This window comes from Bos indicus, chromosome 21 (assembly GCF_029378745.1).
Source record: "Bos indicus isolate NIAB-ARS_2022 breed Sahiwal x Tharparkar chromosome 21, NIAB-ARS_B.indTharparkar_mat_pri_1.0, whole genome shotgun sequence".
NCBI classification, from domain to species: domain Eukaryota; kingdom Metazoa; phylum Chordata; class Mammalia; order Artiodactyla; family Bovidae; genus Bos; species Bos indicus.
In genome coordinates this window covers 67,541,825-67,567,874 of record NC_091780.1, presented here as the reverse complement: position 1 = coordinate 67,567,874, position 26,050 = coordinate 67,541,825, and the positions used below count along the sequence as shown (strand labels likewise).

The following is a 26,050-nucleotide window of genomic DNA, read 5'->3' as shown; positions in this document are numbered from 1 at the left end:
GCCCTCCTCAGGGCACCCCTTCTACTTTTCACCTCTCAGAGAACACGCGCCTGGGTGGACTGACAGAGCACACAAAACTGAAATTCTCATGCAGAGGTTTAACGGTGGACATACAATGATGGACTGCAGCGAGGATTCTTCCACCTTTCTAGAGACTCGTTCAAGTTCCTCAGTTGTCGTTATCACTGAGACCTCACCCATGTCTGCTGCTGACCAGGAAACACAAACAAGTGTGAAAAGCACGTGGACCAAGCTCCAGTCTACACCAGCAATGCCGGACCCAAGGGCACGTTGAGCACCATCGAGTCAGAGGCCTATTAAGCAGCACAATCACTTCTGAAGAACTCTTTTACAGTTTGAGAGCATGACTCAGAGGGAAAAAAAAGGACTATTATTTCAATGTCTCACAATTAAGTCTAATCATGACATCAACGTTCTTCTACTCAGAAGCTTCTGGGGGCTCATGGGTGACTTCAGTGTCGCGTTCAAGCTTGCTGGTATTTAGCTCTGCCCCCTTAGGCCCCGCGCCCAGTCTCCAGCCCACTCTGCATGATTCCGGGCACCTGTGCTCCCCACCCCTTCTTCTCTCTCCCCTTTGGCCCTCCTGCAGCACCGCAACCATGCCACCTTAAAAAGCAAAATGTTGTTTATCCTATAAAATGTCTGCTCAAATTTTAGTCTTTGTAAAGCATTTCCCGACCCTTAAACTGACAGTCAGCAAACTCTACATTCTCTGTAAAGGCCAGATAATAAATATTTTAGGCTTCGCGGGCCACTATTTTAGGCTGTCTCTGGCACATACTCTTCTTTGCTTATTTTTACAACCTTTTAACAGCCTAAAAACCATCTTTAAGCCTGTCGTTTCCAACCGCGGTTCTCAGCACCGTGACCCCCACGCCGCCGGCCCCGCCCCAGCTCTTCACACGCCCTCCACCACACCCTCAGCACTGCTGCCCTGTCCAACAGCTCACAGTCTTCGAGCCTGCGCAGAGCCTACTGTACTGTAAAATACTAACACGTGGGAGGGGCTTTGTCCAGGAAACTTTTAAAATGATCCCCTTCGAATAGACTATGCTGAATTTTCAATTGCTTATTTAAGCATTTTCCATCACAAGTAGCTAAAGAACTTGTTTTTGGGATAGGAGATTTCTGCTGAGCCGCTTGAACACGTGAAGACTGCCTGGAGGCAGACGTGGTGAACCTCCTTGGTTTCATTTCAATGAGATGAACTCCTAAGCCAAACTGAGGTCTACCTTCAAAGATCTGCTTCTGTCCACACAGGTCTTTAAAATTCTATGCTGTGAAACATTTTATTACAAAATCTAAAAATAATCCTCCTGAGGTATACACACTCTGCTTCCAGGAGATGTATAATCCTCAATCTCATCAACAAGCTCAGAACAATGCAAATTGAGACCAGGACTCGAATTCTTCCAGAAATGATCAGGTGTTAGAGGATGTCTCACTGCCTCATTAGAAAACTGACCTTCAGCATCTCCGGCTTATTACTTCTTGTAAAATAGCTCTGTGTCCGGGGTCCACCTGCTAGACAGGCGCAGAAGCGTCTCTTGAGCAGCAAATCATTTTACATAACTTCTCTGCCATTTCCCTTCTCAGAGGCTGGGAATCCCTCTAGCTCCTGACTAGCTTGGGCCTTCTCTCATACTCAGCTTTCCCCTTGGAAACTTGTGAATTCTCCACCAGCAGCCTGTGGCAGAGGGGACAGGGCCAACTGGCCCCTTTGTGCCCACTTCCCACATCCTGCTCATCCGAAAGCCCAAGCCAGTTACACACACTCGGCTGTGAACGCCTGAAGTGGGCATTCTTTCTAACAAAACAAGCCTTCGCTTCTTCAGACCCGACTGGGGCCCAGCAGGGCATACACGGAGATGACCAGCCTTCCTTCTAGCAGCCATCTGCATGCTGGAGCAATCACACCAGAACTGTGGCACCAACTTGCCATTTCCTTTCTCTGGACTAGGCAAGGCCTGCTAGCTCACCACGCTTTACTGCAAAGCTAGCAACAGAGTCCATGCAGGCCCATCTCCCTGTGCTGTGTGAAACGGTGGGATATAAGCTAGCTATAGGGATCAGAGGACCCCTGGGAGGTGTGGGCACCGCCGCCCCACACACTACTGCCGCAGCTGTTAATGCTCCAAAGGGGGAGGAAAAAATACCTAACAGAAAAATCCCCTCTGCAAAAACCCCAGCTCTGAGGGAGGAGGGTGGCTCCCGTGAGTCACCCACTCCTCCTCCCCGGGAACGCGCCAGGTGAGTGACTTCTCACCTGAATACTTCTGACTTGGAGGATGCGGGCTGCCAGGATGGGAATCCAGGCAGGGTGCGGGAGCACGGCGTGGGCCCTCTGAGGAGGATGCAGGCAGGGCAAGCAGAGTCCAGGGGAGGACGGCCATGGCCTGGCCAGGCAGGTTCGTACGGGAAGAGGTCTACAGGACGCCAGACCGTCTGGACTCAGCCAAGAAGGATGGTTCAGAGCCTGGTGAGTGGGAAGATGACTTTCTGGACAGCAGTGGGAAGCCACCGGAGGGTTTTCAGTGTAGGGCAGGAGGCAGCCTGGGCTTCTAAATGACCTCTCTGCCCACTGTTCAGAGCAGGGCCCGAGTGACCCAGGGAGAGGCAGAACTAGTCAGGGGCCGCCAGCGTCAGCGAGAGGCCCAGCCCGGGCGGGGGACCCAGGAGGTGGAGATGACCAGGATGTAGGCCCAAGCGCCTGCAAGGGGACGAGAGGGATCAAGGCCCGCTCCCCGGTCTCCTGGCCAAGCAGCTGCTGGGAGGCGGGAAGGAGTCAAGAGTTCTCTTGAGATCAGGTACGAGAGAGCCAGGTGAAACCAGGCAGCCTCAGGTGTGCTTGGTCCCGCCCGCTCGGGGCTCGCGGACAATGTGCCCCTCCTCCTCGGCACATGCGGGTCACCCAGCTCCTCGAGGCGCCCTGCTCTTGGCCTACCCTCACCTCCCCTCATCCCACCAACCCTCTCTCCCCAGAACCCGCCTGTGGACGTCCCTCTTGTTCCTCACGGCCCAGGCCTCAGGACAACGGGGAGCTGCCTGCACTCAGAGGTACCTGGTACACGCCGAGGACCCAACCAACATCTGTGAAATCAACACTTGGGCCAGTCTAAAGCTCGAAGAGAGTTACAGGTCAAGGACACGAATTTGGGGAACTTGGGAACCACAGCAGGAAAATTCTTTTATTTTTCTAATGATAGCTACCAAAAAATTCCCATCCTGCTGACCAAAGTTTCAGTGTAAACTAGGGCATCGTGAAAGGGTTTATCCAGTCTGACGTGAAGGACACCGGGCTTCTGTTCTCGCTGCTGACTGTAACGCACCCTCTCCTTCAGCAGGACTGATACTCCAGGCCCTGGGAGCTGGAGAAGGCCCACAGCAGCCTGCCCCATGCCCGCTGGACAGCAGCAGCACCCCCACCCCCTCCTACCACCCCCTGGTGAATCTCCAGACACTGCCCAGTGTCCCCTGGGGACAAAACCGCAGTCCCCTCCCCCAGCTGAAAATGCCTATCCAGCCTGAATAGTCTTTTCCGTATTATTGACATAACCAAGGAAACAGGGAAAAAATTCTAAGTTTCAACCGCTCACTTAAAAACTGACCCAAATTACATCCTCTAGTGAAACTTCCCTTGTAGCTCAAATGGTAAAGGATCTGCCTGCGATGCAGGAGACCTGGGTTCGATCCCTGGGTTGGGAAGATCCCCTGAAGAAGGAAATGGCAACCCACTCCAGTATTCTGGCCTGGAGAATCCCATGGACAGAGGAGCCTAGAGGGCTACAGTCCAGGGGGTCGCAAAGAGTCGGACACGACTGAACGACTAACACAGACAGTGAAACTGGAAGCAAAACAGATACTTACACACACACACCCCCCATCCTGGTGAGGTTCTGAACCATGACAGCAAGAAGTGGCTGGCACGTCCTCCTTCGGGGGGAGTCTGACTCTGAACGTTGGAATCTTTGGAAGGGCTGTCCCCTGCTTCCTGTGAAGAGCTCATCACAAGCCTGTCCACTTCCCCAGGACGAAGGTTCCCAAGGAGAATGCCCACGTGCCCAAGGCCCTCTAGGCACATGCCGGAACACAGCCCCGGGGAGCTGTCCTTCTCACGCGCGCAGCAGGCGGAAGCACGTTAGCGTGCGCACAGGAGGCTCCCGGAGCCCTCAGCACCCTCCCTGCTCGTCAGCCCGGAGGCGGACCCCCCAGACAGCTCGGGCAGTTCTCGCTCCAGGCCCCGCGGCACGGGGACCCCGAGGAGGGCTGCCTGCAGCCCAGGGGTGAGGCCCTTCTCAAGGGGGCTGCAAGCACCCCAGAATCCACGGACCACGGGCAGAGACAGCCTCTCACGGGTGTTCTCTCTCCCTGTCACTGCTCTCACGCTCACTGCTCTCTATAAAGGTTAGGAAGTCTTACTAAAATCACTGGAGGCTTTTGTAATATCAGATTCCCACATCAGTTTACCGGAGTTTTGAGGTTTTAACTTTTCCCTCCCATCTTAAAAGAGCACTCAGACACAGAGCCAGCATCCAGTTCCTCAACATGCCCCCAAGGTGACTGGTGATGGTGGTACCCAAATCAAAATTTTTAGTAAGCTCAAAACTGGCTGCCAATTACCTAAATTATCTAAATCAAAAGACACCAAGTAATCATGGAGAACAAACACTCCCTTAAGGATCCAAAGAAAAGAAAACTGAAGACAAGAAATGTATGGATTAAAGACACATCAGTCTCAACACAGACTGCTCTGCCCAAAGGTCAAGATTTTTCCTCTTGCCTGTCAAAGCGCAGGGGCAGGCAAGGGGGCCACGGGAACACGGGTACATTTTCTTGTCTGGAGGGTCAATTTTGATACACAGAAAAATTTTTTAGAGGTGTGTAATATTAGAACATATATAGGTAAATGCAAAATTCATACGAATTTCAGGAAAAAACAGACCACAAGAGCCCCGTGTGGCAAACGCACTGCTTTGGAACGTGAGCTGCGTCTCAGCGCTCTGAAGGGTACGCGTCCACGGTCCACTCTACTGGCGCCAGGGGCCTCCTGGTGGGAAGGCTGGGACACGCTGACACTCAATATCCGCCACTGTGAACCAAGAACAGCCCGCCCATGTTCCTAGCCTGCAAGGGTCACGGATCGGAGGCATCCTGATAAACACGCCCGAGAACCCAAGGTTCTACATCTCCAGAGAGAAAAATCAGTGTGGGGGCGCAGGGGGTGGGGGTGTTGTTTATAAAGGCACAGACGTGAACATACTACTATTTCTGAACGTTTAGTCAATTTCATAGGGTCACCTCCTACAAGTCAAGACTGATACTTGTGCATGTTCCTATGGTACACGCAGTGGTCGGATGCTTCACAAACCAAAGGACAGACTGAGAGAGACGGAGACCGCCGCACCACGGTGGGAGCCAGCTGGCTCCCGGGCCCACGGCCTCCGCCACCACGTGGCACTGCCCCAGGGGCCTCCCCGGGCACAGGCCGCCAGGGCAGGCTCCATCATCCAAAGCCCCCAGGTCTCTCATCCCCAACAAGAACCCCCTCCTCTACAAAGGCTCCTCCTAAGGCACCTTCTTCCCTTGGCTTGAAATCTGATTAAGTAGGTGCCTTAAAAAAAAACAACTTCCCCATGTTTTCTATTTCCAGGACTAATTTCTAAGCCCTCTGCCAACAGGGGCCATGTTATACACACACTTTTACTCTCCTGGGACATACAGCCCAGATACATGTACAGAAGAGATGATGGATACCCAGTTGCAGACTCAATTTACTTCTGATTCGTAGAAAATATTGAATTACCTGAAGAATAAAGTCTGGCATACCAAATATAAAGGTGCTGGGAAAACAAAGGAACCAAATGGGGAAAGTGTAAGCCCACAGACAGAGGAATTACAAGAGCATTAACAGCTGCGTCTGCAGGACGCCTGCTTGTGGCGGGGAGTTTCACACATGTACTCACATGTTAACATGATCTGTACTGACCGCTATGACCACCTATATTCGGAGTCTCTACAGCTCCACAAGCCCTTACCCCAAACTGAGGGCAGAGGTGTTTCAGAGTTCAGAACTCAGACGTGTTTCAGAGTTCAGAACTGTCTGGATTTTAGAAAGGAAATAGTGTATGTATTATACATTACATTACACTCCCACTGGAGTCTGGGACGGCTGCTGTAAGAACACACGTTCACTAACAGTCTGCAGTGAAGTACAGGGATAGTCATACCAAGCGGAATAAAGATTATAAAAAGCATCTCATCAGTTCAGGCCAGGTTTTGGCACCAAACCTGTGGCAAAGCCGGTGTGTTTTCAGAGCTCTGCGGCTTCAGACCGCGGCTGAGGCACCAGGGGCCGCCGTGCTGTCCCTGTCGTGCGTGCGGGCCCAGGCTCGGGACGACGGTCAAGGGGCTCAAGTCCACTCGGCCCCAAAGCCTGCGCTTCACCTGCGCGCCTGCTGAGGCGCCCCTGGGACTCACAGGTGTGAGGCAGGCCTGTGACCCCGCCTTTCCAAGGGCCAGGAACGTCCTCTGGGGAGAGAGAAGCACGCCTTCTGACTTCACCACAGGCTCTCAGCCCCACTGGGGGCACAGCAGCATGCCCCTCGGGGCCCTTTAAAGATGCCCAGGAAATCTGACGTCCGGGGCCTTGGGAGAGCGAAGTAGTCTGAAGAGGCCCCCGCGTTTGTGGCCCCTTCTAACAGTCTAACGCACAGCTGGGACTCAGAGTCGCTGGGAACGGAAGCCTCCAAGAAGGCAGCCTGCCATCGTCAGGAGAGCCACTGAGTCCCCACTGCCCATCCGAGGGGACTGGGACGCTTCCAGGGACAACCAGGACACGTTACGAAGTTCTTCAGGGATGGATGAACAGTCCAGCCACACCGGGCTCTGTGGATCGGGAGTCTTCCCTCTCCTGAAACCAATGAGACCCAAGACACACCACAGCAGAGGCCACGCGCAAGGGGAAACCGCACGTCGGTTCAGAATCAAGACGTCACCGCTGCCCGCCCGCCGGGGGCGAGCGGCAGAAGGCAACGAGGAGAGAAGTTCAGGCGCTCAGGCTGCTGCAACATCATGGGTGACCAGAGAGAAACTGCACACAGCCGTCAAGCTGGACTTCGCCGTGTGTCCCCCAGCCTCTGACTCAGAGGGCTGTCGGCCTGCTCTTCCCGCCGCCAGGGAGGCCGGCGTCCGCTGAAGGCACCCGTCACGAGGAGGCCCCGAAGAGCCTCCACCACACGCGTCTGCCCACCTCGGCCAGGGCAAACCCAATTCCATCTCCCAAATCCCAAGTGCACGGTCACCTTCCACGCAGACCCAAGCCACTCCCGAAGGGACTCGGACTCATTCCAGCCTGCTCACCACCCGGCCGCCAGGTCTCTGCAGAGGCTCCTTTGGTCAAAGGCCTCGTAGAAACCAAACAAGAATCCCATTCTGATCCCTAACTTACAGACCCAGCCTGTCATTCACCCCCTTTTATTTCTGTTGCACAGCTTTTTGGGCCACACAGGACAGCATCAGGGCTGCCTCCTTGGTCTCAGAGGAGGGTGGCCATCACCTGCGCTTCAAAAGGCCGACGGCAGCTGCCCAGCACGACCCCCACGCCAGCGACCCAGGAGGCAGAACGCCAAACCAGAGAGGGTGACCCTCGAGTCTCAGGCAAATGAATCTGCCGTGCGACTCTGCGGACACGCCCAGGGCTGTCACTACTCCTTCTCCCCTCATCCTCGCTTCTCAAAGGTGAATGCTGGGGCGCCTGTCCCAACATTGTATGTTGGAAGCACACAACCCGTCTGGGTTCACTGCTGCCAAGTCACTTCAGTCATGTCCGACTCTGTGCGACCCCATAGACGGCAGCCCACCAGGCTCCCCCGTCCCTGGGATTCTCCAGGCAAGAACACTGGAGTGGGTTGCCATTTCCTTCTCCAGTGCATGAAAGTGAAAAGTAAAAGTGAAGTCGCTCAGTCGTGTCCGACTCTTCGCGACCCCATGGACTGCAGCCTACCAGGCCGCTTCATCCATGGGATTTTCCAGGCAAGAGTACTGGAGTGGGGTGCCACTGCCTTCTCCACTGAGTTCACATGTGGAGAGGAATTCTGCTCAAGATGGATCACACCTCCCATCTCACCCACATGTTATTTAGAGGATATCTATCAGACTGAACACAAAGTTCATTCAGGTTTTTCCATACCATCTAACAACTCGAACAAACTTTGTGACTAACCCAATACCTAAGACCTTGGACTGTAGACTTTCGAGCTTAAGTCTTCTGTGGCTGTTGGGATGGAATGAATATATTTTACATGTCAGGAAACATGAATTTTGGGGTCCAGAAGAGAAGGCTATGGACTGAATTGTGCCCCCTCAAAATCCATATGTTGCAACTCTAACCCCTAAAGGAAAACTCTAATCCTAGAAGAAACTGATCCTCAATACTCATTGGAAGGACTGATGCTGAAGCTGAAGCTCCAATACTTTGGCCACTTAGTGCAAAGAGCTGACTCAATGGAAAAGACCCTGATGCTGGGGAATATCGAAGGCAGGAGGAGAAGGGGATGACAGAGGATGAGACGGTTGGATGGCATCACCAACTCGATGGACATGAGTTTGAGCAAGCTCCGGGAGATGGTGAAGGACAGGGAGGCCTGGTATGCTGCAGTCCATGGGGTCACAAAGAGTCGGACACGTCTAAGCGACTAAGCAACAACAATTCTAACTCCTAGTGTGATAGCATTTGGAGATGGGCCTCTGGGAAATAATTCGGGGCCCAATAAGAGAAGATACCAGAGAGCCTGCTTCCTGTCTTCCGACCATGTAGGACACAGTGGAGAGGGGACATGCCTGCACGCCCGGAACAGGAGCTTCACCCGGAGACTGACCCGGCTGGCGGCTTCACTGCAGACATCCAGCCTCCAGAACTGTGAGAAATGAGCTCTGATCGCTTAAGCCACACAATTTATGATACTTTGTTAGGACAGCCTGAGCTAACACATGCCTCTTTCACAAAGTATAACCTCCCAGGTTGAAATGAGCAGTCTGAGTTTCTCAAGAACATGAGTGTCTCAGTTATTTATACATACACACACACACACACACCTCTAGCATGTAACAGAATAACTGGCATTCATGAAGTGCTTCATAAAAGTTTGCTGACTCCAGAAAGTAAGCAGAGAGGGAGCAGACCTCAACATAACAAAGACCATATATGACAAAACCACAGTTAATATCATACTCAGTGGTGAAAGGCTGATAGTATTTCCTGTAAGATCGGGAACAAAACAAGGATGCCCTCTCTCACCACTTTTATTCAACAGAGTTTTGGAAGTCCTAGTGAAAGCAGGCAAAGAAATGGAAATAAAAGGAATTTAAATTGTAAAAGAAGACGCAAAACTCACTCTTTGCAGATAACATGATACTATACGCGGAAAACCCTAAAGACACCACCAAAAACTATCAGAGTTCATGAATGAATTCAGTACAGTTGCAGTATACAAAATCAATATACACAAATCGCCTGCATTTCTTATATACTAGCAAGAAGAGAAATTAAGAAAACAACCCCACTTACCATGGCATCAAAAAGAATGAAATACCTAGGGGGAAAACCTATCTAAGGAGGCAAAAGATCCGTACTATGAAAACGGTAAGACACGGATGAAAGAAACTGAAGATGGTACAAATAAATGGAAAGATATATTGTGTTCTTAGATTAGAACAGTGAATATGGTTAAAATGCCTATACTACTCGAGGCAATCTAGAGAGCCAAGACAATCAAATTACCAATGGCCATTTTCACAGAACTAGAACTAAAACAAAAAGAAAAAATTTTGAAAGACCCTGAATAGCCAAAGCCATCCTGAGAAAGAAAAAGGGAGCTGGAAGAATCAGCCTCCCTAACTTCAGATTATACTACAAAGCTCCAATACTCCAAACAGTACTGTACCCAAAGAAACACAGATCGATGAGACAGGACAGACATCCCAGAAATAAACCTATGCACCTGTGGTCAATTAACCTACAACAAAGGAGGGAAGGATGTACACTGGAGAAAAGACAGTCTCTTCAACAAGTGGTGCTGGGAAAACTAGACAGTAACATCTAAAAGAATGAAATTAGAATGTTCTCACATCACCTACAAAAATAAACTCAAACTGGATTAAAGGTCAGACTTTCCTAGTGGTCCCGTGGTTTAAAATCGACCTGCCTGTGCAGGGGACCCAGGTTTGATCCCTGGTTCGAGAAAATCCCACATGCTAGGGGGCAACCAGGCCCACGCCTCACAACTACTGAGCCCACACTCCAGAGCCCGCGTGCTGCGCCACCGGAGCCCGAACACTGCCAACTGCTGAAGCCCGTGTGCTCCAGAGCCCATGCTCTGCAGCAAGAAGCCACCACAGTGAGAGACCTGCGCACGGCACCGGGAGAGGACCTCTGCTCACTGCAGCTGAAGAGAGCCCACGCACAGCACAGACATAAATAAAATAAATTAAAAAAAACAGGAAAAGTCTTTTAAAAATGGATTGAAGACCTAAATATAAGACCAGATACTATGAAACTCCTACAGGAAAACATAGACTGAACACTCTTGGACATAAATTGTGGCAATATCTTTTCAGATCCATCTCGTAGAGTAATGAAAATAAAACAAACCAAAAAATGGGACCTAATTAAATTTAAAAGCTTTTGCACAGCAAAGGAAACCATAAACAAAACAAAAAGACAACCTACAGACTGGGAGAAAATATTTGCAAACAATGCGACCAACAGGGATTAATTTCTAAAATATACAAATAGCTCAAACAACTCAATATAAAAAATAAAAACAACTCAATCTAAAAATGGGCAGAAGACCTAGACATTTCTCCAAAGATATAGACAGCAAACAGCACATGAAAAATGCTCAACATCGCTAATCATTAGAGAAATGCAAACCAAGCCACACATTGGTCAGAATGGCCATCACCAAAAAGAATGGAGAAAAAGGAAGCCTCCTACACCACTAATGGACGTGTAAATCGCTGCAGCCACTATGGAGAACAGTATGAAAAGTGCAAGCGGCTCAATCGTGTGCAACTCTTGCAACCCCATGGACTACACCATCCACGGAATTCTCCAGGCCGGAATACTGGAGTGGGTAGCCTTTCCCTTCTCCTGGCGATCTTCCCAACCCAGGACTGAACCCAGGTCTCCCACATTGCAGGCGGATTCTTTACCAGCTGAGCCCCAAGGGAAGCCCAAGAATACTGGAGTGGGTAGCCTATCCCTTCTCCAAAGGATTTTCCTGACCCAGGAATCGAAGCGGGGTCTCCTGCATTGCAGGCGGATTCTTTACCAACTGAGCTATCGGGGAAGTCCAGAGAACAGTATGGAGGGTCCTTAAAAAACTGAAAATACGAGCTGCCCTCTGATCCTGCAATCCCATTTCTGGGCATATCTCTGGAGAAAACTGTAATCCAAAAAGACGCATGCCCCCAGCGTTCACAGCAGCACTGCTTACAACGCCCGAGGCGCGGAAGCCGCCTAAGCGTCCATCAACAGAGGAGTGGACAAGAAAATACGTTGTGTGTGTATATACCGAGCAGTGGCGTACTAGTCAGCCGTAACAAAAGAATGAAATAATGCCGTTTGCAGCAACACGGATGGACCGAGGTATGAGTACACTAAGCAATACAGAGGAAACACAAGTGTCATGTAATGTCACTTACCTGTAGAATCTTAAAAATACAAATTAACTTACTTACAAAACAGAAATAGACCAAAAGACATAGAAAACAAATTTATGGTTTCCAAAGGGGAAAGGGCGAGAGAGGGATAACACATAACACACTATTATATATGAAATAGATAAATAACAGAGATCTACTGCACAGCACAGGGGACTATACTCAATATTTTATAATAACCTATGAGGGAAAATGTGTATGCATATATAAATAACTGAATCACTGCTATATACCTGAAACCAATGTCACTGTAAATCAACTTATACTTCAATAAAATTTCTTTTAAAAAGTTTCCTGAGCTAAACAAAATCTGGTCAGTGTTCATTTAAATGTTTTCCCTTATACTCTTCACACACACACACACATACAGCACTGAGCTCAGCCGAGCACCCAGCAGATAAACACGTGCTCAAACAGTGAGTGTCCGCTGGACACCTCCTCGACTCTCTCCTGGGCTGAAACTTGCAGGCTCCGTTAGCCTTAAGCACCGTACTGCCTTTCTCTGGTGACCTCCTTTTTTAAGGCTTACTATTCCATTATCACAATAACCACTCCTGTCACCACTATTCCTGTCTAGCACGAAAGAAAACAGAGGTTCCAAAGGGTAACATAAGTTGCCGGAGGCCACAAAGACGGTGGGTCTTGTGCAGGGTCCCGACGCCTGCCTGAATCTCGTCCCCCTGCAGCAGGGCTTCTACTGCTGGGAGGCCCCTATCCCCCGACCTCCACCTCTCCAGACCCTGGCCCACCAACAGGTGGTCTCCATGCTTCCCATCACTTCACGTAATTGAGAAACTTTTACGTCTGCAGTGTTACACTTAGAACACAATGTCAATGCTTTCAGAGTCCTACCTTTCACCGTGAATGCCACTGCCCTCCTGACCCCTCATCTTCCCCAGTCCGCTCGTCTCATTACCCTTCTTTAGCCCCTATGTTGGTCACCCCTGGGCCACAGTCACACAGTCACCGCCTTCTGGTACCGACTCCTACGGGTAATAATGAATGAAAAAAGTAAGTAATATCGAAAGAACCATCCCCACCAAACTTGCAGAGAGCAACTACTTTCTCCCTGATGAGAAGGCCACGGCCAGAAGACTTCTGGAATTCATAAAAGAATAAGGAATGGGAAGCCCACAGCCAGAAAATTATATATATATATATATATATATATATATATATATATATATATGTTGAGAGAGAGAGGACTTCCTTGGTGACTCAGAGAGTAAAGAATCTGCCTGCAATGCAGGAGATCAGACCTGGGTTCAATCCCTAGGTCATGAAGATTCCCTGGACAAGGGAATGTGTACCCACTCCAGAATTCTTGTCTGGAGAATTCTCCATGGACAGAGGAGCCTGATGGGTATGAACGTGCAGGGGTGTGTGTGTGGTGTATAATATGGGTGTATGTACATGTATGTGTGTTTGTGTGTGCACGTGTGTATGCAGTATGTGTGTGTATACACGTATGTATATGCGTATGTGTTTATGGGCTTCCCAGGTGGCAGTCGTGGTAAAGAACCTGCCTGCCAATGCAAGAGATGCAGAGAGGAGAATTTGATCTCTGGGTGGGGAAGATCCCCTGCAGCAGGAAATGGCTACCCCACTCCACTGTTCTTGCCTGGAAAATTCCATAGACAAAGGAGTCTGGCGGGCTAAGGTCTAGGGGAATCACAAAGAATTGGACACGACGGAGCAAACACATATATGTTTACATAAAACTTTACTATAAGAGGCCTCAGATCATCTAGACTAGAGGTTCTTACATCAGGCCTGATGGGGGGCATCCAGAGGCTCCCAGGACTCCCTAAAATCCCATGCATTAGTCACCCCAGTGTACCCACCCCACAAAGGTGGTGACTCTACACTCACACTACTTTGGACAAAGCTTAGATACCTAGGAGTGATGGGCATTTGGGAACATAGGTAAGCCACGCTTGGGAAACACGAACCTGGGCGGCTGTGGCACTGCCCCGGGCCGGGACACTGCCATGGCAGCACTGGGCAGGCAGGGCTCTCTGTGTGGGCGCGAGCAGAGGGCACACGTGGGACACAGCTCCACCCCTCTGCACCCCTATTATCCCGATATTTGGTGGCTCCACTGGAACCAAAGATGCAGACTCCTTGTTTCATGATTTAAATCCACTTCCTCCATCCTCTCTGACCTCATCACATTTGCTCCCACTCAAACAGTGTCGCAATCATCTGCTGAGATAGGCAGAGAAGGCAGACTTACAGAAAATGAGATTTCTAGTTAGAACCAATGCAGATGCACCTCTGCACATGCTGTCAAACCCTAACTTTATTCTAATAAATCCCTACTAGAATGATCTAGAGTGAAAAAAAGGAAATTTGGGATATAGGCTTACTAATATATTCTTGATGAAATTTTGTTTTAAGAACAGAGAATTGTAATACTCTTCAAAATGAAAGTGAAGTTTTTAAATAACTTTTAAAATGAACTAATAGGAGGGAAATTTCATAGACCCAAAATTATACCTGAGAAACCTCTGACAATAGATGATCAAGGATGCCCGATTAAATATAAATCACACATTTCATATAGGCAATTACCATTTTATGAATGGGTGTGTCCATTCGTGAATTCTTGGTTCAGAACACAGAATGCATTTTCTCACCAAAGGTCACATGCAACAGCTGGCATTTCCATTTTAGCGCACAGCAGCCTCTCTCAGAGAGGATACACAATACGCATATTGCTGCCAGCACCACGGAATCTAAGCACCATACAGGTAATGGATTAAAGAGGGTACAAGCTCCCCGCCACTCCTCGCATCCACAGGCAGGCTGTGTCCCCTCTCCTTAATCTGGGAGTACGCTGTGGGCCCTTCAGCTGATAGACACAACAAGAGTAACGCTACACCCATCTGTCCGCCCCACCTCCTCACAGCAGTCACTCTAGGAATCTTTGGCTGCCATGTAAGAAGTCCAACCACCCAAGCAGAGAGGTCACCTGACGAGGCCCTGACACTAGGTGGAAAGTGAGGAACCACTAAGCCTGGCCTTCTAACCATCCACACACGTGAGCACTGCCATTGTGGACCCTCCAGACCAGACCAGAGACCAGATCAATGCCAGTTAGTAGCTTCAGTTAATGCCACGTAGAGCAGAAGAATCACCCAGCTGAGCCCTGCCTGACCAACCACAGAACCATACTACCTATTAATAACAACAAATGACTGTGTTAGGTCACAGATGCTTAGGATGGTTTGTAACTCAGCAATCATTATCTAGAACAATCTGTGGTTTTTTCAGGAAACAACAGAAGCCCTGGTGCTGGCATCAGGAATAGAGTCCCTTCCTCCATTCTCCAGGGTTGACAGAGTTAAGATGGTAATGTCAGCCAGGATTTTGCTAATTATTAGCTACGGGGGAAGCCTCATGTTGGGAAGCAAGGAGGTACATAGTGTGATCATCAGAGAGCTTTCCTGTCTGCTTCAAAACCCTCCTAGAATTTTCTACACACTACTGAGGACAGGTTTCAAAATTCTGAAGAAATACAATGTACAGTCACAATGCAGTTGATTCCTTGATACCAAAGCCAAAGATACAAATAAAGAAAACGAAGGACCAATACTCTATATAAACACAGATGAGAAAATTCTCAACAAAACAGTAGCAAACCAAATCCAACAACACGTTAAGAGGATTATGCACCATGACAAAGTGAGACATATCTTAGGAAAGTAAGGGAGGTTCAACACACAAAAATCAACTAAGGAGCATACCACATTAATAGAAGGAAGGGGCGAAAACCAGACACAGAGAAAGCATTTGACAAAACTCAACCACCTTTCATCACAAAATAATCAGTATGCTAGGAATTTAAGGGAACTTCCTTAACATGACAAAGGGCACTTATTTTTTTTTAAACCACATATAACTTCATAATCACTCCGAAAAGTTTTCCCCTAAGATCAGGAACAAGACAAGGATGTCTGCTTTCATCACTGCTATTCAAACTGCAGGAGAAGTCCTAGCCAGAGCAATGAGACAAGAAAAAGAAATAAAAGGTAACAACGTTGCAAAGAAAGAAACAAAGTATCTCTATTTGCCAATGACATCACTATATACATAGAAAATCCCATGGAATCTACCAAAAAAACTAATAGAGGTAATAATAACTAAATTCAGCAAGGTTGCAGGGTATATTATCAACACACAAAAATCAGTTGTGTTTTTATAAACCAGCACAATTCAAAAAGAAAATTAAAGAAACAATTCCATTTATAATAACATCCAAAAGAATACAATACCCAGGTATAAATTTAACCAAGCAAGTGAAAAATTTATATACTGAAACTATAAAATCTTACTGAAAGAAATGAAAGACATCTCACGGTCATGAATTGGAAGACTCAGTACTACATGGCAATTCCCCAAAGCAGATGCAATCCCTGTCAAAATTCCAATGACCTTTTTGAAGAAAAAGAAAAACTGATCCTCAAATTAATATGGAGCTATGAAGGGTGCCAAGTAGTCAAAGCAATATTGAAAAAGAAAAATAAAGTTGGAAGACTCACACTTCTCAAACTTACTACTTCAAAACTTTTCAAAAAGCTAAGATAATCAAAATGGTATGCTGCTGGCATAAGGACAAAAATACAGACCAGTGGAATAGAACCGAGAGTCCAGACGTAAATGCAAACACATGCTAATTCTTCTGCAACAAAGGCGCCGAGACCATCCAGCGGGGAGAGAGCAGCCTCTTCAACAAACGGTGCTGGGACCACGGACAATCAAAAGACGAAGAGGCTGTCCTGCATCAGTTATACAGATTAGCTCAAAACGGACCAAAGATCCAAATGTAAGAACTGAAACTATAAAACATACGGGTATATCTTCAAGACCTCAGATTTGGCAATGGATTTTCAGGTTTGATACCAAAAGCAAAAGGAAAAACAACAACAAAATAAAGTGGAATCCATCAAAATTAAAACCTTTTGTGCATCAAAGGACATTATCAAGAATGTGAAAGAACCACCAGCAGAATAGGAAAAATATTTGTCAATCATAAATCCATTAAGAGTTAAATACCCAAAACATACAAAGAACTCCTACAACTCAACAACAATAGAGACAACTTGGTTAAAACACAGGCAAAGGATTGGAAGGCATGTTGTTTCAAAACAGACATACAATGAAAATTTGTTCAATATCACTGAACATTAAGGAAGCACATAACCACCATGAGATATCATGTTACATCCACTAAAATAGCTTTAATCCAAAAAAAAAGGCAAATGTTGACAAAGATGTACAGAAACTGGAATCCTAGTACATTGCAGGTGGGGACAAGTTAGACACAGAATGACCACATGACCCAGCAATTCCACTCCTGGGTATATTACGCAAGAGAAATGGAAACACTACGTCTACATAGAAACATATATGTATGTGTGTGTGTACACAAACACACACACACATATACATACATATATATATATATATATATATATAACTCGTAATAGCCAAAAAGTAAAAACCCAAACATCCAACAGTGGATAAATAAACTGATACATACATAAATGGGATACTACTCAACCACGAAAAAGGAACAAAATACTGATACATGCTACCCCATGTATCAGATGCACCCCAGAAACATTATGCTACATGAAAAAAGACACAAAGGGTCAGGGGCTGTATGATCCTTTTTATATGACATACTCAGCACAAGCCAATCTATAGCCACAGAAAGTAGATTAGAGGCTATTAGGGTTAGAAGAAAAGGGGGGATAAGGAATGACTACTTATTGAGTACAGAATGTTTTACAGGGTGATAGAAAAGTTCTGAAACTAGAGCAAGCCCTGTGGTTGCACAAAATTGTGAACAGACTACATACCATTGAACTGTACACTTCAAAATAGTTAACTGAACGTTATGTAAATTTTTCCTCAATAAAAGAAAATTTGGTTGAACCACTGATCAACTCATACAAACACCTGAGTATCTAACATACTCCAGGTACTCTTCTAGGAAATGGGTTAAGATGATGGACAAAAATTAAAAATGCAAGTAAGTGCCTAGAGAGTGAAGGCAGGGGCCATCTAACTAGGGTGTTGAGGGAAAACCAAGGAGAGCTGACATCTGAACAGAGATCAGAACAAGTTTCATATTATTACGCTAAATAACAGAAGAAAAGAATGTACTAAAATATAGTTTTAAACTTATCAAAAAAATCATATATAAAAATTGCTTTAAAAGGGAGGGCCTATCTATAGACATTCTTTTTTCTGCAAATAGTGATTTCTAGTTTCCAGATATTTTATTCTTTGTTAAAAATAATTTCTTTACAGTCCAATAATGTGCTTCTTCTACCCCTACCTGCCTTCCAGTGCCAGGCTCACTCCCAAGACAGCTTACTGTTCACCTTGTTAACAAGCATGTTCTCCCTTCAGGAACCCACACAGGAAAGGAATTCCCACTCATGACCTGCCAGGTCCCCACATCCACTCACATTCTCACTTTCAGTCCTCACAATTGCCCCTGCATAGATGAGAAAACTGAGGTTCAGAAAGGATAAATAACTTACTTACCAGAATTCAAACTGGGTCTGACTTCAGACCCAAACTCCTCCCACACATAAATTCATCCCATTTGAGATGGCCTGAGAACATTTTGCACCAGACTGGGAAAATACAATGAAGCAGCCCTGTCCTTAAGAAGCTTGTCATCACAACACTAGAGATCCATCCCAGATGCACTAGAACCTTCCTCAAGCTGGAGAAGGCAGGGCAGTCCTCCCCAGAAACATGAGGCCCTTGCCATCTCTCCCACACACTGCCTTAACCCCACTGCCTCTAACCTGGCCTAAGGACAAAGAAGACCTACCCTCTGCCTCTTGAGACCTCAGGGCCCAGCTGTGACCCCAGTACACAGCCCTCCCCCGGCAGGCACGGATGGCTGTGTAACACGCCCCCGCCCCTCAGTCCAGGCATCGCCAGTTTCATGTTCAAACCTTTACGGTGGTTCTAGCAGAAGAGCCACGTAAAATCTTCAACAAAATACCAGTGACATCATTTCCTTGCTAACTGTGGAGGTTTCTTTGTCTTTAACTCATATTCCCATAAGCAATCCGCAGTTATAATTAAATTCCACATGAATGGGTGGAATCTGTCCATGCTGGGCTGTAACCAGCTCTCTCTAGAGTGACCAGGCCTCCGGGACTTGTTCACCACTAACAAGCTAATATTTGTAAAACCCTGTAAAGACATAATGACTACACACTATCGTTATTACTAGACACCGGTTTAAATGTAAATTAAGAGAGAAAGGGGAAAGAAAACACATTAGTAAATCAAGTTTGGGACTGCTCCTCAGCAAGAACCACAGAGCAAAGAATGCCTTCACTGATCTTATTGAAAGGAAGTGGAATGCAGGGTAGCTGCTGTAGGAAAATGAAAGAGAGAGGGGATGGAGCACCAGCAGGAAAGAAGTCCATACAGGCAGAATAGATGCTGGAGCAGAGGAAGGGCCGTGTGAAAAGCATATGCTGGAAAAACACACGATGTCAAATGTCTAGAATCTGAAAGCAAAACTAAGAAGTCTAGAATAAGAACAAGATCTAAAAACGGATTATAAATTCAGCCTAAACTGACCACAGAGCAGAGTGGTGAAAACATGGACTCGAGTCCAGCAGGCCTGAGGCTCTTCCTTTTCCCCATCTGTAAAGTGGGGACAAGTCTTCCCTCCAGAGCCAGGCTGGCACAAAGGCCTTCTGAGGCCGGCACCCTGAGGCACCCTGATCGGCAGCCACAGAGAGCCCCGCGGGCTCTCGGGCCCGCCCCTCTCGCTCTCGCTCACCGTCCCCGGAAAACACCTCTGCGCCCGGCGCCCCGGCTCCCACGGCTCTGCCCCTCCGCCACGGCGCCCACCACGCGGTGCTGTAACCGGACCACTCCCCGGCTTACTCGCCTCGCAGAAGCTCCTTGAGGGCAGTGCTCACACAGCGTCTTACTTCACTTTTAAGTGCTGGCAAACTAGCCTAGCTCTAGGGTAAGTTCTCCCCAAAAATGTGAGTTCATTAATTTTCAATTATCCCAAATTGGATAGAGGCCAAGCAGCTTCCCTGGGGCCAATCCTGGGGAAATGAAGACCGCAGGGGGCAAGGGGGGAAGAAAAAAAAACACCACCTCTACACTGGGTGAACAGTGTGCGCCTGCCAGACAATGGACTGACGTGGGAGCCCTCCTCACCCAACACTCAGCCAGCTGCCTCCCGTGTAAAAGGAGGAAACTTCTCTCGGTCCCGTCCATCTGACGCATTAGTTTAGGGTTGAGGCATTCTAAGGTCTCAACCCTCTTCCTCTATTAGCTCTCAGTCCTCTATTACTACAAAAATTAACATCAGTAGAAGGTTCTCTCGCCCATTTCTTTCATAAGAAGCAAGTCTGTGCCTGCTGCTGTTCGTCCCATTTTACGGATGGAGACACTAATTCAGAGAGGCCCAGCAGCCACTTTGGGTGGTTCTGCTGGTGTGCGAAAGGGCAGGACTGGGATTCCGATCTTTAAAGCTGGAGCCTTCCACCATGCCCACACTTCTCAAGCCAGAAGGTGGATGGCCCCTAGGACTCATAGCAGGAATTCCAGGGGACCCCTCACCAAACCTGGGGGAGCCAAGGATGAACACAACGCATGTTCTGGAGAATCCAATGCACTCAACAACTGAAGGGGGCAACATATGTTTACAGCAAAAGAAAAAGAAAACCAGACATATTACTGAGTACAGTGTAAAATTCCTATTAAATTTTAAGATAAAACTTAATGGGCTTGGACTCCTATCAAGGGTTTGAGACATACTGAACTAAAACCATGCCCTTCCCACAGAGAAAAGCCTTCTGAAACCAGAACACTTAATTTACCCCATAATAACATTTCAAACACCAGGCTATATTAATCCAAAAAAGACAGAATTTAATTTCCAGAATAAAGTTGTGACTCCCGGGCATTACTGGGCAAGGCAGGACTCAGGAGAACAGATTTCCTTGCATTTCCTCTTTAAGTCATTCAAAGCACCCAGGGAAGTTAAGATGCTGGATGAAGACCCCCATCTTACAAGCCCCCTCACACAACCAACCTGGGAGCTAAGCGCTATCAGAACTGGGGGTGGAGGGGCACAGTCCAGAGACACAGCCACAGGGCATCCCCACCTGCAGACACATATGCCAAACCACACGGAGCCACGAGGCGAGCATCTGTTACATCCCTCTTCCTTCCCAAACTTGCGGATTCCTGACACAAGCACTGACAGAGGCCGGCGTGCCGGGCCCTGGGGGCGTCTAACCAGCACCCCGCTGCCTCAAGCATATGCAGGCCTCCTACCGGACGTTAGCATTCCAGGGCACAGTCACTGAAAACCTTCACTACAATTTTGACTCCTGGAAACTAACGTTTTAGTATTTTTGATGCCACTGTCATCCTGATGATTACATTATCCCAATCAATTAATGAATTTAGCTTTTCTCTCCACTCAAAGAAACCAAGTTTCCAATAAATATGCTTATGGTTTTTGCCACAGAATGGGTGTTTTAATTGGAAAAGAAATCAGGATATCAGAACAGCAGGCATGATATCTTTCTTGGTAGAATGGCCTCATGAGAGAAGTTACCAAGTAGCCCCCATTAAAAAAAATACATGGAGTCAGGAATTCCTTGATGCTCCAGTGGTTAGGACTCTGCACTTTCACTGCCTAGGGCCCAGGTTCAATCCCAAGATGGGAAACTACAAACCCACAAGCAGTGCGATGCAGGCAAAAACAAACAAAAAAACCCACGGAGTTATGCATCAGCATGGAGGAACCCTTATAAAAAGTAAGCCATGAAATGAACTTACAGGGAGATTTTTTATTTCTTGAGAATTAAAGATTTACGTCATTTCAGCATGGATGACAGAGCAGCAGGTTTGGGGGTGTCCCCTGGGGAAGGGGCACTCTAACACTCACTCCCCTCCCCACCACCTTTTGAGACCTTCCACCTACAGTGAGAAAAGGCAGGGACAGCCAAGTGCAGCCGCCCAGGCCAGGTACCACCGCTCCGTCTCCCGCCAAAGACCTGGTCACAAAGGGCCTGGCGGGGGCCAGGGGACAGCATGGGAATCATTATAACCGGAAGCATGACCAGCATGACCACCAGCATCACCAAGACCGTGTCTACTGGCACAAACAGGACCACAAACCGTCAGGTGCTATCTTCCCAAAACTAAGTGGAGCACGGAGAAGTCCTCTTCCTGCCAATCTCAAGGTGGGCCCGTTGCACCGGCCTTCTTGGCACTGGATCTCAACACCCACTTCCCAGAAGCTGTCCCTGACTACCCCGCCAGCCAGGAGCTGTCTACCCTTTCCCGAACTTCCACCATACTTCCAGTCCTCCACACGACCCGCTAATCCACTTTAGTCTACTCTGTAGGACTTTTCTTGCCTCTTCCGAATGGAACTGCACTCTCCAGCTGAGCAGCCAACTTCCTGAAGGCAGGATGGTGAAAACTTCATTTTCCCTCTCCCTTCTGGGCACAAGCTTCAGTCCTGGTGCTACCTGGTCAAACAGCGCTGGTTTCCCGCATCTTCCTCCACCACGCACAGGGGCTGAGACCATGCTCTCAAAGGCAGGTGCTGCAACTCCCTCATCCCAGCACTGGAACCAGAGAGTTACGAGAACTCAAGGCACATTCACTGAACATCAAATTCAAGGAGAAAAAGACTCCCCCATTCCAGCTAATGATCTACTTATCCTGCAGAATACAGATACTCAGCAAGGGATTCCAACCTGATTTCTAGAGTTGACAGAAACCCACAACAGTCACCTGCATTTATGACATCTCACCACCTGCCAGCCTCACCCCCAACAAGCCTGCACAGGGAGACAAGCAATTCTGGCCCAAAAGGAGATTTTGACGCTTGATGACAAAAACATCACCTTCTCCTTCCTAGAGTGGTCAGTCCCCAACCCCTCACTGTGCTGTGCAGACCACAGTCGACGAAGGCCCTCTAAAGTGAGAAAGCCATTTTGTACTGTTTAATTATGAATACTAGACCTTACACGAGCACACATGTTTTCTTACATTTTTTTCCTTTTCTGTTGAGAGCTGCTCTGTCCCCTACTCCATGAGCAGCTGTGGACCTAAAGCCAGCTGCGATGGCACGAGCCATCCTGTCCCCATTCACCTCTCGACCGCCCTCCTGCCCGCAGGCGTCCAGCACTCTCTCGCTGGCTCCATTCCCTCTGCCCAGAGCAGGTCTGAGCATCATCTCCACATTTAGGCCTCGGCTGCCTCTCTCTGGTCACCTTCCAAAACCACTGGCCTCGCTGCCTTCTTTTCTCACTTTGGAGCTCTTTCCTCAGTGTCTCTCTGTATCTCAAGTCAATATGATGACTCTCCTCCACCAGCAAAATAATAATAATAGTAATTTTCCTTCCTCACAGAACATTTGTAAAGAAGCATGCAGGGGGTCCAGAATCCATGGGATTGACACAGAGGCCCTGGCTATATGAGGTCTCCTCTGCTAAGTTAACAATTCTTAAACTGACCATTACAAGGAAACTCAGCTATTGCATAATATTTGATAGGTTAGATCACTTGCTGTTTGTAGAGTCTTGCTCTACAGAGATGAGAAAACAGAGATGGACAAATTTAACGCAATTTCCTTTGTTTGCTTGAGCTAGCCCAGACTTGCAACACCACAGTGACAGTTTTTCTTAAAGTACAGCTTTAGCATCATCAAAAAGGACTTCACCAGAGTGATAAATCATTCTTGTCCTTCAGCGTATTGGCGTATCTATCTATCCCCGACAAACCCCCTCCTCCTCCTCAAGGTCCTTCCCGCTTTGCACAGTGAAAAATTAAAGGGATTCTAGTAGGGGTCTTTACGGAATCAAAACCCCAAACACAGGGGAGAACAGCTAGAAGCAGCTCAAATGTTTCAGTTAAACTAAGGACTCTCTTCAAGACACAAAAAAGAGTAGGAATATTTTGATTGTATTAACAGAAACCACTGGCCAGCTGCTACTGCTGGTTTCCAGTGGAAGATCTTGACATCCTTCTGTACAACGAGTGAGGCCATCTTATTAGCTCCAAAATGAATGGACAGCATCCAAGAAAAATAACTGGTTTTCTTCCCCCTCACAGAAAAATTCACATGAATGTCTCAGAAAAAGAAAAAAAAAAAAAATGCTGGAATTCTCCCTGCCAGCTCTCTGCTTCCCTGGCTTCTGCATGGTGACAGCTGGAACAGATGGCGTCTGGGTGAGACACCTTACATCTTAAACCTCATCCCTGATAAGGTCTGATTTTGACTAGTGGTGCTGGAATCCTAGGTCTGTCAAGGTTTCTGTCCTGAACACCTACTCACCACATTTCCAATCTTGTCCATTTTAGGGTTTTCACACTAATAAGGCTTATTTTTGTTTTGGCCAAAAAATTCTTCATCTTGAACTGATTTTCAGTATGTATATACTGTCACCACACAATAGTGAAAAAGCAAACACTTCCTTTCATTTGAAAAACGAACGTACACAATTTTGCCAGACATCCTACACATGATGCAGTCTTTTGAACAGGCCATTTTCAAAGATGTGAAAGACAGGAAAAGATTTTAGCACCAACTGATGGTCCACTTGGTCATTTCTTTACATATGGATTTTATACACAAATGCAAGATTACAGAACACACAACATTCCCAAAAGCTTCACCAGCAAATGCTAAGAAAAAAATAAAAATTATGGCTCCCCTCAGTTGTATGCTGTGAATGTAAATTAACAAGCGGCAACAACGCTCAACACAGCCTTTATGAATCCACAAAAATAAATGAATAAATCACACACACCCCCTCATCTCATTCTGAAAACTAATTCTCAGCTTAAAATGAAAACCATGAAATAAAACTGCTTCCTTCAACGGACAATTATATGAAGGCTTCTTAGATTTCAAAGCACGTCCACAACACTCCATTGATTACCATTTTGTTGCTATGTTTTCAAGAGAAAGGTAAAGAATTTTTTTTCCCCACGAGATTCTGTCTAAAAGCCTAAATATTAAATAGATGTCCCCAAACGGGGTGAAAACGTGGCAAAGTGTGCCTGAGCAATTAACCGAAGGCGGAATGTGTGCCTTTCGCCCCAAACTGGATCCCAGTACCCGGCTGCCTCCGAGGCCGCTGCAGCTCTTCGCTTATGAATCAGTCAGAGGTTCATCTGCAGAGGAATGACTCAGTATAAACTTTTAAATAATGGCTTAAAAAAAAAAAAAAGAACCCAAGCCAGCCCAGGGTGAACATGTTCGGCTATGGAGACACCCGAGACGGTCCGCTCCTCACCCCGCAAAACACACAGCCTCGTCGGAGATGCTGGTCTCTCGCCACCTCGGGGTGAGGGGGGGGGGGGTCACGTTCCAAGCGGCCTCGGCGCCCCGTTTCCTGAAAAGCTGCGGGAGCCCGGGCCCGCGGGGCCCTCGGCCGGGCCGGGCCGGAGGACAAAGTTTCCCGAAGTTGAGGCGTCCGGGGGGCGGGCGGGCGCGGGCTGGGGCGGGGGCGAGACGGCGCCGCACCGGGCACTCGCCGCCGGGCGCCGGGCCTGCGCCGCCCCGGCCCCGCGCCGACCGACCCCGCGCCCGCCCGCCGCCCGCCGCCCAGGGCGCGGGATGGAGCCGCCGGGGATGGAGCCGCCCGCCGCCCGCCAGGCCCCTTACCCGCGTCCGCGCCGCCCGGCCGGCTCAGCAGCGCCGAGCGCGTCCTCCGCCGCGGTCCGCAGCGTCCTGCTCCCCGGGCAGCCCCATGTCGGGGGGCGGGGAAGGGCCGGCGGCCGCCGCCGCCGCCGCCGGCTGGAAAGTCCCTGCTGGGCTGCAACCCGGCTCGCGCACGCGGCGGCCGCGCCGCGCCGCGCTCCCTCGCCCTCACGCACCCTCTCGCAGGCACTTCCTCTCGCGCGCTGGAAATCCCCGCCGGCCTCCAGAGCGCGCCCGGGCGCGCGCGCGCCCCGCCCCCGCCGCCGGCCCGCGCGCGCGCGCGCGCGGGGGCTGCGGGAGCCCGCGAGAGCGGCCGGCTCTCCGCGCCCCCGCCCCGCGCGCCCCCGCCCGGCCCCGCGCGCGCCCGCCGCCCGTCGCTAAGGCCCTCCCCCCGGCGCCCGCCGCCCGGCCTTAGCAACGGCGCCGCGGCGCGGGCGGGGGCGGGCCCGGCCGCCCCCAGCGCCGCCCCGCCCCCGCGCGCGCGCGCGCCCGGCCCCCGGCGCCTCGCAGCCCCCGCCCCGGGCGTACCCCCCTTTCCGGGTCGAAAAGCCACGCAAGCCGCGTGGGGGC

At 48.8% G+C, this 26,050-nt stretch overlaps 1 protein-coding gene across 2 annotated transcripts in view; it reads right to left on the bottom strand.

The window, feature by feature from the left end:
* The window catches only part of TRAF3 (TNF receptor associated factor 3), a 116,244-nt gene extending 90,581 nt beyond the window's left edge, over window positions 1-25,663 (bottom strand). For both annotated transcript variants that reach the window (XM_070775784.1, XM_070775785.1), the window contains exon 1: window positions 25,445-25,663. The gene's annotated coding sequence lies outside the window, so the exon portion shown is untranslated. The remainder of the gene's footprint in view (window positions 1-25,444) is intronic.
* Between the last annotated feature and the right edge of the window lie 387 nt (window positions 25,664-26,050).